The following is a 9,960-nucleotide window of genomic DNA, read 5'->3' on the forward strand; positions in this document are numbered from 1 at the left end:
GGCTGGAGGGGCGGAGCGGGCCGGGCTGGAGCGGAGAGGAGGGGGCTCAAGCCTAGAGGGGCGAGGGGCTGAGGCTGGGACGGCGACGCCTCCATCCCCAGGGGGCTACCGCCTAGGAGCCCAGCGCCCCGGCGCCGGTGCGGGCCGCCCGCCTTGGCTGACTAATTTCTCCCCAGTTCCAGAGAAGCCAACGCCACTTCCCAGCCCGCGGAGACTGTTTCTAACTGACCTGGAACCCGACCTGTGGGACCCGGGCCGTTGGGAGAGGCCGTGGAGGGAGAAAGGCTACCAGGGGCCGGGTGGGGACGGGGTGGGCGGGAGCGCTGTGGCTGGGTAAAGGTCACAGCCAGCTTGGTCTGGCCCTCAGGTCCAGGCGGGAGCCACCTGTGCGCAGCTCCTGGCAGCGCCCCTGAAGGCCCCGGGAGGGGAGGGGGCAGGTCTGAGGGAGGGCCAGCTGGGGACAGGCCCTGGGAGCTCGGGAGGCCGGCACCCTCCTTGGGGACTCAGCTTCCGGCCTGCTGCCTTAGGTAAAACCATCCTCTGTTTGCAGGCAGCTCGGCTGTCAGGCCAGAGGGGACCAGAGGCTCCACCATCAACATGAGGTCCTGTTTGAATTCCCGCAGTGGGACCCTGAGCTCGTCTCTCAGCTGTGAAGTCTCCTCACCTGTGAAGTGGCCCCTGGAGACGTTAAATGGAATGAAGCAGGAGCTGCAGGGGTTGCTGTAAACGTATCAACAGCTGATCACAGTAACACCGCACGGTTTTTCCTTTTTGGTTTCTGTAAAATGAACTTATTTAAACAGAAGTCGACAGAAGTCAACCGTGTGTGTGTGTGTGTGTGTGTGTGTGTGTGTGTGTGTGTTTGAATCCTGAGACAGCGGGGTGAGGAGGACATGCCGGTATGACCTCAGGCTGGAGAGGGAGCAGGCACAGAGCTCAGCCCTCCGGCCGCTGGTGCTTCCTGTGGGCGGGAGGGAGGAGGTGGGAGCGGAGAGGAGCAGTGCTGGGGCTTATGGGAAAACGTCCACACTCGAGTTAACGTAGGAGATGATCTTCCTTCGGAGGGTAGGCTTGCGCCCACTCACTCTGGTCTGGGAGTCCCTGGCGATGTCCTCGGGGCTCCAGCCTGTCCCCGTGCAGGCCTCCACTCCTGGAAGCTGGTCCAGTCCAGATGCTGCTGGAATATTGGCCTCCATTCCTGGAACGGCCCATTACGAGGAAAAGACACCAACTGTTGTCCTGGATGGAGAAGGTTGGAGAGGATGAGGACCTGCTTGGGGGACCTGGAGAGGCTGCCGGGAGTGGACAGGGGCACACCCTGCATACACCCCCCCCCCCCCCCCCCCCGCCGGAGAACTGAGCTGCTCTGCGGACTCGGCCTCAGCTGCGGCGCGGCTGGGAGCAGCATTTCCCAGTGCAGCTGTCTGGAGGAGCCTGGGAGGCAGTGAGCTCCCGGCATGGGAGGCGTGGGAGTGGAGCGCGTCGATTTTCTGATGGGGAGATTATGAACGCATTTCAGATGTCAGAAGCAGAATTGGACTCAGTGTTTCCGACGTCATTTTGAATTTGATTTCTGGAAACTGTTATTTACATGAACAATTCATGTGTTTTACTAAAAGGGTAAGTTTATTTTTTAAAAAAGGTAAATCCATGTCATTACTGTAGGAAGGGCATTATAAAAATAGATAAAAGAAACAGAAAGTGGTATTAAGTTCTGGCCAAGAACTACCTGCTGAGCGAGCCCCAGACCTGGTTTCAGAGTCCGTGGCTGTGCAGCCAGGTGTGGGGGGTGGGCTGCCGGAGCGAGCCTTTCTCCCGGTGGGATCAGCACTGTGGAATGAGGAGGGGAAAGAACCGGCTCTCCCTCTGGGAGTCACTGCTCTTTGCAGTCTCGTGTTTGAGCCTTCAGCACCCACATGCCACAGGGGTCCTCATCAACCTCGGGGACACAGGCCCATGGCCCCCAAGGAGCCTGGGCTCAGGGCCCCCCAAACCCATCCTCCCAGGGGACGGTCTGCCCGCCCCGCCGCCCAGGGACCCTCCCACAGGCACGATATGAAAGGGAAGTCAGAGCAGACGTTCCAGCAAAACACAGGCCTCAGCCTTCAGAGGCCAGCCTGGTGCCCAGGCACCTGGAGAGGCGGGGCCACCTGTGTGCCTGAGAGGCCTGCCAGGGAGAGGAAAGACTGGGCCCAGCTTCCAGGCGTGGCTGGCCCGTGGGTTGGGCTGGCCTGCTCTCTATCCTCCCTCTTGCAGTAGAAGAGTTAGGAGGGGCAGGGAGGAGGCCCCAGAGGTCAACCAGGGAGCACAGCGGCTTTGAAAACAAGGGCAGCCTGCGAAAGTGACCTGGAACATTCTGAACTCAATACATTCTATCCCTGCGGGGCTTCGTCTGGAGAGAAAATAATTAGAAAGGAAAGGAAGAGAGAACCCAGGTCCCACTGGTTCCTTGAGGCCCTGCAGGGACGCACGCTGCCTGCCCAGCATCCTCTTTCACGGCCGTTGTTCTCTAACATCACCTTTATTTTATTTTTTGTTAATCCTCACCCAAGTGTATTTTTTCCATTGATTTTCAGGGAGTGTGGAAGGGATGAAGGGAGGCGTGGGGGGGCGGGAGAGAGAGAGAGAGAGATAGAGAGAGAGAGAGAGAGAGAGAGAGAGAGAGAGAGAAACCTAGATGTAAGAGAGACATATCGATTGGTTGCCTCTAGAACCTGTCTCAACCGGGGCTGGGAATCAATCCTTCGACCCAGATACATGCCCTTGATTGGGAATCGAACTCCTGACCCTTCAGTGCGAGGGCCGACACTAACCACTTAGACACACCGGCCAGGGCCCAACATCCCCTTTGGAGGCACCCCAATAAACTGAAGTGTGCAAATTGTACGGACACAGCCCTCTCTCCATGGACTCTGGCCTCGGGCCAAGTGTGTCTCCTCTTAAGGTCAGGAGAGAGAAAGAAAGAGAGAGAGAAACTTCCTCCAGGTTCTGATAATGGTCCCCCGGATACTCTACTTCCCAGTCTCCGGGTCTGGCCTGCAAATGGGATGCCAGGTATGGTATCCAACAGTCACCCAGGTCAGGCGGCAGTGCTGTATTCGAAACAAAACAAAACACTTAAAATCCCGCGTCAGCGCTGTGTTCTGTGGTCATTTCTGTCTTGGCGAGTTTTGCATATGTGTTGGTGGTCATTAGGAATGCCCCATGTTTTTCCTTTTTGACTCCCCATGATGGACATTTCAACCTACTGACAATCGGCCCAAGCCTCAGAAACAGTCCACCAGCGTCTTGGGTTCTGAGTCAAGGCCGTGACCTCGGTGGAGACTCTGGAGAAAACCTTTTGAAAATACCTTTATAAAGTTGTGGTCTCACTGTTTTGCATGAGAAGGGTTTTTGCTGAAGGTTGAGAGGACTGAGCTCAAGGCAATGCGCGTGGCAGAGCATAGGTGTGTGAGCAGCTGCAGGCTGCGGCGCTGAGCTCAGGGGCGGGCCGTCACCGTGCAGTCCAGGTGGCTGACAGCAGGTACATCGCCTCCCAAAGAAGAGAAACCCGAGTTCAGAGTGGTCCCAGGAGGAGACAGCGGGAGTGCAAACCTCCGGAAGGCGGAGCCTCGTGGGGAGTGAGCTTGTCCAGTGAGGGGCGAATGTGAGGGTGGGAAAGGTCTCCGGTAGCCAGTCCACAGGCGGTTAAAAGCATTTATGTCCTCAAAGCCACACTTCTGACTAGGAGGGCAGAGCCCCTTCAGAGCAGGGTGTGGCCAGAGAGCTCCTTGGGGATGCTGCCTGGAGCATTTTGTTAGCGTCACTGGGCCGCAGTTTCCCCTTCTCACAGCACTTAGCGCCGTGGTGGGCACACGCGTGCATAGCCTTTTGGGGTGAGCTGTCATCGTGGTTAGCCTCTCCTGTGAACTGAGACCATGGCCTTGCTGGGCTGGGACCTTGGCCAGCTCTGGACCATGGCCTGGTGGCTGGTCTGGGCAACGGCGACCTGCTAATGGTGAGAAGCCCACTCCAGGCCACGAACATCCCTGCTGCTCCTCGCTTCGTCTCTCACAGCGACAATGCTCTCAGGAGACAGGGTTTCAATTCCATCTTTGTCACTTTCAGAGCATCTGCCGCCTGGAAGAGCAGCTGCCGCGGAGCCTGATTCCACCGCATGGATCCTGCTTTTTCCAAATGCCAGTGGCCGGGGAGCCGGGCCCGGGGCCGCACACACAGGTAAACTGCACGGGAACAACCGCGTTCACCGAGGCGGTGTGGGCGGTGCGGGCGGTGCGGGCAGCAGGGCCGGGAGGCAGGGACCGTCTTTCACAAGCAGGGGCCTGGCTACTGTCTGGGCAGGCGGAGGGCAGCGTGTTTTCTTCGGAAGCTGCCAGCTAACTGGCCACTGCTCAGAGCCCGACGCCAGAGACTAGGTTTGGGTAGAAGAGGGGTCTGGGCTTCCCTCCGGCCAGATGGCTCCGAGCTCTGAGGATGTCAAGGGCGCCCTACGTTCCAGGAAAGACGGACTTAACGGAGTGGGGCGGGTTAAAGCGTGCTGGCGGATTTGTGGTGCCGGCATCGAGGAGCTGCAGGAAGAGATAGGCCCGTGGGGCCGGCCCTGTCCAGACCAGGCATGTCCTTGTGAGGATCACATGCACGTCGCTGTGGACCCACTGCTTCTCTCTGCATAACGTCTACGAAGAGGCGAGCGCCTTTTCTAGCCCGAGCGCATCGGCACTGTCCAGGCCTGCCCAACGCCTGACCGCGGGTGTGGGGCCCGAGGTGGGTCAGGAGGTCCATCTGGCAGAGGCCTCACATTCCAGAGGCCCTCACATACGTGAGCCATTATGTCAGCTTCAAACAGTCACAGTCACGCAAGGACCTCCTGGCAGCGGGAGCAACGGGCCCCAGCAGGCCTTGCCCCTGGCTCCCGGGCCCAGCCCACCCACCTGTAATGCATGGTATTGCTGGTAGATCCTGTAATTGCCTTGTGACTAGCAAGGTTATGTTGCAGCGAGGGTGATTTCGTGTCAAAACCATTAAACACAGCACGCCAGTCACCAGCAGCTATTTGCGGGCCTGTGTAAGCATCGCTCTGTGTCTCACTTTGTTGGGAACCTCAGCTAACTGAGTGGGCAGGACTTTCCCTGTCACCAAGGCCCTGCGCTCAGCATCTTTGCCCCCAAGCTGCCACCTCCTGAGGAACCAAATGCCCAGCTGCTACGCAGGATAACCAACAACCAGGAGCAGGCGGCCCCGAAGGGACAGTCCCGGACAAGGATGCGTTCTGCACTTGGCCTCTGGGTCCCTGTGCCCCTCCAGCCCTTTCCCTCCCTGTTCAGTGTCCTTGTCCTGTGTCTTCCACTGACCGGGGCTGGAGCTTGCCCCCTGCCCAGGCCCACACCCGCTCCAGCCAGGACCCTCCTTGTAGTACAAACACCCCACGGTCACCCCACTCTGTGCCTTTGCACTCGCAGTGTTCTTGGAAATTTCCTCCTTTGTTGACTACTGTCGAACCCACCTCCTCCAGAAGTCCTCCAGGACCCCCCCCCCCCCCCCCTTTCCTCTCCACTCCTGGAAGCCGAATGGCTGGGCTCTGTAGCTCTTCACTGTTTTGTGGGGAGGCCTCTCCCTGGCCCCTGGCAGACTGCACGTTTTAGGAGAACCTTCAAGTAAGCTGGTCATCGGGGGGGTGGGTGGGGGGGAGGCCCTGAGTGGGAGGGGGGGGAAGCATGTTCTTGACACATGATCACAAGGGGCTGCCTTTGTTTCCCCAGCCCCGGCGGGCAATGTCCTGGACAGCCACACCTGGGGCCTGGCCACAGTGTGCCCTCCTCGACAACCCGCTCCATCCCAGCCAGCGGCTGATGGGTGCCTGAGACCCCTCCCCCGGGGGCATGACAGGCAAAATCCCAACCCAGAAACCGACCTCTGGGAGCTCCTGAGTCGGTGACAGAGCTGAGGCCAGGCGGTGGCCACATCCCCCCGCAGTTCTCAGGAAGCGCGGGAGGGTGGCCACTGCCCAGGGTCAGACAGGTCCTGTGTGTGGGGTGTTGTGGGAAGTGGTTCTGAGGCGGCCAGAATGGAGACCCGAGCAGCCCCCTGCCATTCAGCCGGGCTTTAGAATCAGTGGGCACTGGGCACAAAGGGCAGGAGGGCTGTAAGCACACAGCAGGTCCTGTCTCCTCGGAGGGGCCCCTGAGTCCGGAGACAGAGGAGTGTGTCAGGCGCGCACAGGGACAGCAGGCGCTGCAGGCGGGGTGAAGACCGCCAGGGAGGCCCTCGGGCCCAGGCAGCCCTTGCGGGAGCAGCTGGGATGTGGGGCTTTGCCCAGGGTGTGTGTTGTCCCCACAGAGCCTCGCCCAGAGGCAGAGTGACCAGCCTGGCCCTCCCCAAGCTCCCCAGCTGCCGGAGGAGAGCTGTCTGTCCCAGGCCACTGGAAAGGCTGCTGTGGGATGTCCGGCAAGAGATGGGGGCATGAAAGAGGGGTGTCCTGTGGTCCCCGAGATTCCTTCCCCAGAAGTGTCTGCTGTCTCGAGGCCGGGAGCCCTGGTGGTCCCAGGCCTGTCCACACGTGCCCGCTTGCTCTGACCGGGTGTGCGGGTCCTCGGGCCGGGCAGGCCTGATGGGCTCTCTGAGAAGGTGAAGGACAACGTCTCCGTCCCACTCCGCATCAGTCCCGCCCACTCAGTTTGCTGAGGTTCCCAACAATGTCTCAGCCCCTTCCCACACCCTCTGGTCCCGTGGGCTGAGGCCGGCGCCCGGCAGGGTGCTGGGCCCTCTCCCACTCAGCAGGAAACACAGCTTTCTGGGTCACCAGAGGCCTGCGTGTCCTCTCAGCCCCAGGAGCGTGGAGCCCCTCGGGGCACGTGGAGAGCGGCGCCGTTTCCGGAGCCCAGGTGGCTGGTGCAGTCACAGGAAGTGGGGTGGCTCATGGATCTGTGGGGCCCGAGGGTGCCCATGTCTGCAGGCCCAGCCAGGCGTCCTTCGTCTTAAGCAAACTACAGGGTGCAGGGCCAATCCTCAGAGGGCGCCCAGGCACCCCAAAAGCTGAGTGCCCCAGGAGCAGGGATCTTCTCCATGAACAGCAGTGCCCAGCCCGGGCCCTTCCTGCACAGGGGCTATTCCCCCGCTGGCGCAGCTCCCTGGGGACCCTTTCACCCAGCCCTCGAGCCAGGCCCAGCCACAGTCCGGCTCGGGCCTCACAGTCAACATGCCCCACCCAGGGAGGGGCTGGGTCACCTCCTTCCAGCCCTTCCGCCTGAATCCTCAGCTCCTCCCGCCCCCACTCAGAGGTGTCCCCACCCAACACGTCACTTAGGCCCGGCCCCTCCCTCCCCAGTCCTAGTTCAGGTCTTCCCATCTCTGACCACAGCCTCCATCCAGCCTTCACTTACCCGCCTTCACATCCTCAGGAGGAAGCTCCCTCCTGACTCTGGCCTGAGCCCCCAGAGAAGGTGCCCCCCCCACCCCCTGTGGGAGGCACTGGCTTCTAGTTGGGTACGGGTGCGACTCCCAGGAGAGGGGCTGCCCTAGCCCCGCGTGGCGGCCCAGCCGAGCAGCCCCGAGCGCGGTTTTAGGGAGAGGCCCCGCTGATGTGCAGGAGCTGCCGCGCTCAGGGGAGAGGCCAGACGGCTGCCTCCTGCCCGCCCGCAGGTGTCCTGGGCCCAGCCGTTCAGAGAGAAGGCCCCTCTGTTGTAGGCGGGGGGGATGGCACCGGGTGTCTGACTGGTGGGGTGACACCAAACCTGGGTTCAGCAGCCTCCATGTCTGGGCTCTGGCTAGGAGAGATTCAGAGCCAAGGCCCAAACGGTAAGAGGACGTTCATTGGGAAATCAGAGGTAGGAAAAGCAACTCCTAAAAGAAATGGCTTAGGAAACAAGTCTTAGGGGTAAAGGAAGGACCCGTGGAGTTTGGGGGTGGGAAGCTAATGGTAGCGCCTGGTGCAGGGCGGGGAGGGGAGGGGGGAGGCACAGGCCGCACTGGGGCCTCATCGAAGGGTTTCAGGGCGGAGGTCTTAGGGGCGGTCCCAGGGGAAGATCTTAACAGAATGTCCAGTAGTTTCCCAGCTGTGTCCATTCACTGAGGCCCATATGTCATCTCTAGGCAGGAAAAGGCATGACCAGCGATGCGCTCGGGGAGGAAAGGTCACCCTGGGGCAAGAGCCCACCTTACAATGGATTGCCCCCTGCTAGGCACTGGGGCTTCCACCCTGGTGACCTGTACCTGGCCTGCTCATGTCTGCTAACTGCCCCCCCACTCCTTCTCCTGGCTGCTCCCTCCGCTTTACTCCAGTGAGGGGCCAGCTCCTTGGAGGGCCTGAGCGTCTGGGAGGCTCCGGCTCAGGAGGACACCACACACTCACCCTCCTGCCCTCGAGCTTCTCAGAAGCGCTGCGTGCACTGCCGGCGGGGAGGGTGCCGCCCTGTGGAGGACCGCATGGAGGCCTCGCAAAGCACCGAGCACAGAGCCACCGCATCATCTGATACCCCACTCCTGGGTATCCCCCCAGAATGAAAGCAGAGACTTGGAAAGGTGTTTGCACACCCAGGACGCAGGCTGCTACAGGCAAGGAGAGCTCAGTCAGGCAGTGTTTCCGTGTCCCCATCGCAGGCGACGCAGTGAGTCACTGTCCTCCGAAGCTGAGTTAACCAGTCCGGGAAGCCCTCACCTCGCTCAGCCAGGCATGAAGCCTGCCGTTCAGAGCCCCAGCAGCTCAGCAGCCCCATGCCACTCAGGAAGCCCGAGTTACACCCCAGTCCATGGACCTGCACCTTCTTTTTTTCCCCCTGCACCTTCTTTATCCATTCACCCCTTGGCGACTGTTGGGGGCAGGAGGGGTGGAGGGAGGGCCCAGGACCGGCGCTTGGAGCAGCTGTGGGTGTGGGAGGTCATCTGGGGGAGGAGAAGGGTGAGGAGAGCAGGTGGGAAGTCACAGCACCTGGGATAGCAGCTCTGCCATGCCTGCCGGACACCCAGAGGTGACAGGGAGTGAGCAGCTGGACGTCCAGCTCTGGGTTTCAGGGACAGTCGGGCCTGGGGGTGAGAAATGGAATGTCATCTGTGACAACCAGGTGGCACTTATCTGGGACTGAGGCCATGGGTCCTTCTGGGTGGGGGCTGAAGGAGAGGGGCTAGGGGATGGATAGCAGCACCCAGAAAGCTCCAGGGAGGGTCACCGACCTCTCCCAGGTGCCCTTCTACGGGGGGAAGTTAAGCGAGAGGCCAGCCGGGGTACCCCCACCCTGCGGCAGTCTGTGCGGCAGCCTGGCCCCGAGAGGAGGCTGAGCAGCAGGCGGAGGGCATGACCACTGCTCAGCAGGCTGGACGGGGCTGGCCACATGGCGCCGGCTGGCAGATCCTTTAGGGAGACTCCCAAAGGCCCGACAGCGAGGGTCCAGTCCCTGCTCTTTGTCAAGCATCGGAGACGCTCTGAGCAAGCCACAAGCCTCCTCAGAGCCTCAGTTTCCCCACTTTTAAAGCGACAGAACTGAACTCCTGTTAGAGCCCCAGTGACTGAAGGCAGACCCAGGCAGAGCGGTCAGCCGCCCGGCCCTCAGACACTCTCAGCTCTGCAGGGTCCCCCGCCCTGGTCTGAGGCCTCAGGGTCCTGAGGTGTCTGGGACAAGGAGGGAAGTCACTGTAAAGGAGGGCACCCAGAAAGGACCAGGCCACGGGGGGAGGGGCCATGCTGCTGGTCACTGCATCGCCCCGTCACCCTGTCCTCCAGCTGAACCTAGAGTGCCCTCGAGCCACGTCTGAGCAGCCCCGCGTGTCTCCGCTGCTTCCTGTGCGAAGTCTCACTCAGGAGGCCCGCCTCCCTTCCTGACCTCCCAGCACAACCAGTGCCCGGGTCCGGGTCCGGACACTGCCCCGGCCACGCATGCCTGGGCAGGACCGGGCAGGCCTCCCTCCTCCTGCTGTGGCCAGCAGTGCGTTCCTGCGGCTGTTGCCCTGGGCGGCGGTTGTCTGGGCGCT

The 9,960-nt window shown here is 61.3% G+C and overlaps 1 long non-coding RNA gene across 1 annotated transcript; it reads left to right on the forward strand.

The window, feature by feature from the left end:
• Positions 1-667: 667 nt before the first annotated feature.
• LOC307106988 lies at positions 668-8,794 on the forward strand. Its single transcript, XR_013814167.1, has 3 exons — positions 668-1,620; positions 4,108-4,218; positions 4,499-8,794. It is a non-coding gene; the product is annotated as an uncharacterized lncRNA (long non-coding RNA).
• Positions 8,795-9,960: the final 1,166 nt, after the last annotated feature.

The sequence above is a fragment of the Cnephaeus nilssonii genome (genome assembly GCF_951640355.1).
Source record: "Cnephaeus nilssonii genome assembly, chromosome: 11".
Lineage (NCBI taxonomy): Eukaryota > Metazoa > Chordata > Mammalia > Chiroptera > Vespertilionidae > Cnephaeus > Cnephaeus nilssonii.